Source organism: Sminthopsis crassicaudata, chromosome 5 (genome assembly GCF_048593235.1).
Source record: "Sminthopsis crassicaudata isolate SCR6 chromosome 5, ASM4859323v1, whole genome shotgun sequence".
In the NCBI taxonomy this organism is placed as follows: Eukaryota; Metazoa; Chordata; class Mammalia; order Dasyuromorphia; family Dasyuridae; genus Sminthopsis; species Sminthopsis crassicaudata.
This window is the reverse complement of record NC_133621.1, coordinates 4175876-4181875: the sequence shown is the minus strand read 5'-3', so window position 1 is coordinate 4181875 and position 6000 is coordinate 4175876.

Below are 6000 nucleotides of genomic sequence, written 5' to 3'. Positions count from 1 at the left end.
GTTTCTACCAGAAATCCCAGTCTTCTCAGTAGACTTCTCAAATGTCGGGAGCAGATGATCTGACTGATGAGTGAACGGTGCCGGCCGACCTCTGTCTTCAGCCAGTCCCTGGACGAGGAGCGGGACGGAGACAAGCCCCAAAGCATCCTGGTCCCATTTACTCCTCTCCAAAGGTCCTGCTGGGGCAGGAGGAATGCAAATGCTCCGGGGAGGGACTGGATTGGTGGCTTTTATTAGACAATGGTATCTGAAGAACTGCTTTGGTTTCCTCATCTGTGGGTAATACTAGCGCCCACTTTCCAGATGGTCACGAGGAGTAAATGGGATCGTGTTTGTAAAGTGCTTAGTGCAGTGCCTGGCACAGAGCGGTATTTATTATTAATAAATGCCTATTCCCTTCCTGGCTTCATTTTGGTAATTGGGGGTACAAAGACAGTAGAAAACCAGTCCCTATATTCAAGGAAATTAGCTGTTCTGCCTTCAAGACTAATGTTTGACGTATAATGTGAAAACAGGACCCCTAGTTTTTGAAGGAAGGATTCCTGGAAGTTGTGAACAATCAGGATTGTTCTCCCAGGGCCAAAAGAAGGGGATTTTAGGGAGTTTGAGCAAAGCCTGAGGACTCTTGTGAGAAAGTGCCAGCCAGGTAAGTACTCAGGACAGAGTTATAACTGGCGTGGGCAATCAGGGCTCTGTCCCAGGTGCTGACGAGGGGGTCGGGAAGACATCCCCACAGCTTGCCTGCAGTGCAGTTGCCCTGTGGATCTCAACAGTCTTGCTTGGAATCCCACAACTGGTAAAGGTAAAATCTGAACTCAGGTCCTTCTAACTCCAAGTGCAATGTTCTGTCCACTGGGGTGCCACTGAGCTCCTGGGACAGGCCACAAAAAACTGGTGGAAATTGTGGGCTCATAGGAGGGCTTAAGCAATGTTTGGTGATTGATAATTCTGAGCCGGATGTGTGTGTGTCTGTGTGTCTCTATGTCTGTGTCTGTGCGGATGTACTTTGTTCTCAGCCCGGCTGCCGGCCCGGTTTTGTGCTTCTGTGGGTTCTGAGCTTTCCCAGGCTGGGGCCCTCCTCCCCCCTTTCGCCTCCCCCCCCATAAAGACCATTCTCAGGCCACATTTGCATTCTGGGGCTGTGTTTGCATTCGCCACTTTCTGCTTTGCCTGTGGCTCAGAGACCTTCCCGCCCTCCACTGGCCCGAGGTCTCCCTAAGCTGCGCCCCCTCTGAAGGAGGGAGTCACAACTCCGGCAAACTGGCCCGGCCAGTCCGTGTCCTCCGGGAATCTGCAGCAGAGAGGGCCAGCCGGCCCTCACCCAGCTCTGGTAACCCTGAGGCCGTAGTCCGCCTCTCCATGTTTCCCTTGTGCTCATGCTCTCCACTATCTCTGCCTGGCCCGGCCTGCTCCTCCTTGGAGTCTTGCTCTTTGGCAATGTTCCATATTCCATTCAGCAAGTGAAGGGCAGCTCCGGGTGTTAGGAAGGGCAGGCGGGCCTGGAACAGGCTGCCAGCCTCTTGGCTAGACTTCCTGGCCCAGATCTCCCCTGTGTTCCACATAGCTGCCCAAGTGATCCTTCTGAAATGCAGGAGGGACCCTGGGACTCCGCTCGAGACCCTCCAGGGGCTCCTCCTAGAATAAAGCACACCCTCCCTCCAAAGCCCTGAGGTGGCTAGGCTCCTTTCTATATTCCCATGCTCCACTTTCGAGTACAAATGGCCATCTTGCTTTTTCTCAGATCCGATTCCATTTCCCACTTTCCCACTAATGCCTTTCCCTCTCTCTCCCTCATCAGCTTTGTCTTGGAATACTTAGGTTCCTTCGGAGCTGGGCTCAAAGCCTCTCCTGGTCACTCTGCCCCCAACTCTTAGCCTTTTTACTGAAAAGGGAACATAGTAGGCACTTAACAAATTGTTATTGCCTGACTGGTCACTAGCAGCTTTAAGAAAAAATCATGAGCATCGAACAAAAACCAAACCTAAAAAACCAAAACAAAGATCCCTGGAAGACATGTTGGAAATCAATGTGAAATAATCGGAGGAAAGTTGTTAACACAAATAATAAATGCGTTGGCCCAGAAATCCCATTCTTGGAAACACAAAAGAATTCAAGGACAGAAAGGAAGTTCTATAGATAAGATTTGTCAGAGCCAACAATTGAAAAGATAGTGTGCACTGACTGGATGGACTAAGTAGATTTGAAATGGATGAACAAATGTAGTTCTTCAAAATCTAACCTTTCTGCCACTTTGAGCTTTGCTCCTCTCCCTTTATTCTTTGGCGCAGACACTGGAGCCCACTTGCTGTTGCACCCACGCCAATCCATCTCAAGCCTCCGTAAACTGCCCTTCTTGTCTGGAATGCTCTGCTTCTTGACCTCCAATTCCAAGATCTTCTGGATCTCTTTGAGATGGTGCAAATTTCATCTGCAAGAGGCACATTTACCATCTGCCCAGCTTCTAGGGCCTTCCTCTGAGACTATATTTCATGTATATTCTATATACCTAGATAAATATCTCTTCCTTATGTAAGCTCCCTGCAGACAAGGATCAGGTTTTTCTTTTATTTGATATTACAATGTTTCCCGGAGTGCCTGGTGCACAAAAATGCTTGTTGAGTAATGAATATAATAACATGATTTCAGGTTATAAGAAATAATGAATATGAGACAATTAGGGAATCCTGGGAAGATTTGTAAATTCCTTGAAGGCCAGGACTTTATCATTTTTATCTACATATCTGTAACACCTGATGCAGACATGGATCTTTGGCTGAATTATTCATTCTCACTATTTCAAACAACATTTCTGGGCAAGTGATTCCTAAATCTATATCTCCAGTCATGAACTCATTCTTAAATCCCAAATATCCAAGTTCCAAAATTGGATCAAATTAAAAATACTATGAGCAACAAGAAAAAGAAAAACAATTCAGGAATAGCAGAGCCTCATTTAGTAGCATCAGCTATACTAAAAGACCATGGTCTTGAAATATGATATATTAAAGAACAAAAGAACTGGGGTTATAGCCAAAAATATCATGCAGCAGAGTTAAGGATGATCCTGAATGGGGAAAAAAGTGGATGCTAAATGAATTACCAAAATTTCAGGATTTTGTTGCAAAAAAGAACGGAACTCAAAAGAAAATTTGACAAATAAGATCCAAGAGAAATAAAAGGTAACCATCAAAGACTAAATTACAAGGGATTCAATAAGGACAATTTGTTTCCTTTTTATATGTGGAAATATAAACTGTATGTCTAAGAATTATCAGCAGTAGTGAGGAAGTCAAAAGAAAGACTGAGAATGACGTGATTTTAAAAAGCAAAACCATGTAGAAAAAGGTAAAAGGAATGATTATTTTATTAAAATGAGGTACAAGAGGAAGAAGATGAATGGAGTGATTAATTTAAAGAATTGAAGTGTCAGAAGAAGAACTGTCTCAGGAATTAAATGGGGAAGGAACATTGATAATTCTGAAAATCTATTCTCATCAGCAATGGGTTAAAAAGGGAATAAAAAGTATGTTTATGCATTTACATGTTTAAAAATATATGTTTTAAAAGTATATGTTTAAAAATCTTCTAAATCCAGAAAGAAATAAGCAGCTAAGGGAATAGCTGGGGAAAAGGATAAGAGAGGGATTTTTAAAGGGAACCTATACATCAGATCTGTGTTAAAGAGAGAACAACATACTAATTTAAAAAGGAATAAAAGTCTTCTAAATTTAGAAAGAAGTAAGAGGGTGAAGGAATAGGAAAGTGGGATTATAGAAGGGTGTATAGATTAATGTGAATGAAATTAAAAGAGAACACCATATATATTTGGAAGGCTATAAAAGTCTTCTAAATTCAGATCGAAACGAGAGGGCAAGGGAAAAGGGTAGGGAGAGAGGATAAGGGAGGGAACCTTGTAGGGGATGTAGGCTAGTGGGAAGATGTAAAACAGGAATCAGGAAGGATAGGAACCAACAGAGACACATAATAATAAAGATCAGGAAAAAATTATTATGTTAAAAAAAAACCAGTGGTAGTAATGATCTCAGACAAAATAGGTTTAATCAAGAGAGAAAAATAGGGAGTTTATACTACATGAGTCATAGTAATCGACATTGTTTTAGACTATTTAAAATAACTACATAGTAGAAGGTTGAAATATTATGATGTAGGAAATGATGGGTTGGGAGATTTAGAAAAATATGAGAAGATATGGACTTCAACATATGAAGGATGATATTATCTACTTTCAGGGAAACAGGATAAATAAACATAGAACGGTCTTACACAGAAGTACATGAATGTGTGTGTATATATGTGAATGATAGGCATTTAGATATGTGTATATGTATATTTATGCACATGTATATGTGTACATATATGTATCTGTGCTTCATTGTAGCCTTCTTGGAGGAGGGAACAAGTGAGGGAAAAATAAAGTGAAAAGTAACAGCAGAGAACAACAACAACACAAAACCTGTGAGGAAGTAAAGATGGACAGCTCCGAACACATATACAATACTTATTATATAGGCTTCCTTGAAATGGAAATTTATTACTTTATATTTTGAATCCTTTCTTCATTTCCTGTCCCATGTCCTGAATCTTGGTGTTATCTTTGGTTTTCCCTTTTCTTTCATCACTTAGAGACACAGTGATAATTCTCTTCCTGGGTCTGATCCTGATTTTCTAGATTTCAAAACCATGCCACAGGTTGGAAATTCTCCCAACTCCAATAGCCTTCTCGTCCTAGAACATCCAGTTCCCCTTGCAGCCTTCTTAACTGGAATATTCCTCTACCTATCTGACTCCTCTTTTTCCACTGGCAAATTGCTTTGGGGGATTCAATTTTGTGGAGAGGATCCAGCCAGACTCTGCTCCTGACTTTCACTCAATCACCTCTTCCATGGTGGCAAGGCTCTATTCTAGATGGGGTTTCAAAGATTATAGGGAACTCTGTTGGGTGATTCCTTTATATGTACCTGAGCTATCTGGTTTCCATGGAAACCCCTTCCCCTCCTCTTCCTGCCCCTAATCAATTTCTGCATAAGATAACATGAAAAGTCATGTCCACAAGTTAGAAAAACGGCCCTTTTGAGTCCTGTAGACATAGCTCCAGGGGGGATGATGGATTCTCATGGCACCATCATAATTAGCTCCACATCAAGGCAGGGTGTTGGGAGTTATTAGCAAAGATTAGAAAAGTAATTTGAGGGGACGGTACCTCAGTACTTGTGTGCGACTGTTTGCTTTTTTTTTTTTTAGCCTATATAGTAAGATGCCATTTTACCACTTGGTTTTTCCAACTCCCAATTCTAAAGCACTTCATCTTTACAAAGTATTTTCTTACCAAAACCCTGTGAGGTAGGGAGGACATTGTCTCCATTCTAAAGATGAGTAAAATGAGGCTCAGAGAAGGTCAAGTACATTGATGTTCCTTTCAAATGTATTTTAGTTAATAGTTGAACACACTCAAGACTCCTTTTTAGTCTGACAAACTTTCACTGAGCCCAGCCCCATTAAGCCCACTCAAAATTTCATATGCAACCTTAGTGTACGTATCTAATAGCCAGCATTGACTTGGGAGCTGTCTATGGTCCTTGTTAGGTCTGCTTCTGCCCTGGAGGCTTGAGCCACAGGAAAATGTAGGACAGTGAAGGATAAAGATCTCTGGACCCTCCAGACTTACATGCTCCATCCCTGTGGTCCCAGGGAGTCTCTGCATAAAGCAGAGCAGAGGGAGAGGAAGAGACAATATCCTCCATTACTCACAATAGTCTAGAATTAACAAAGATTTAGGAGCAGGGTTGTTATTCATTATTTTTTTGGTTTATCTTTAAAATTTAGATAAATATGGTGTAAACTCATAGGTAGATTGAATTTGCAAATAAAATTCTTTACATAATCATCTTTTTTCCTGGCATGCAATATAATTCAATTTAAAGAATAACTGGATGGAGTTCCAGGAGACCTGGGATAGAGGATAGAATTCTACCTGTGACA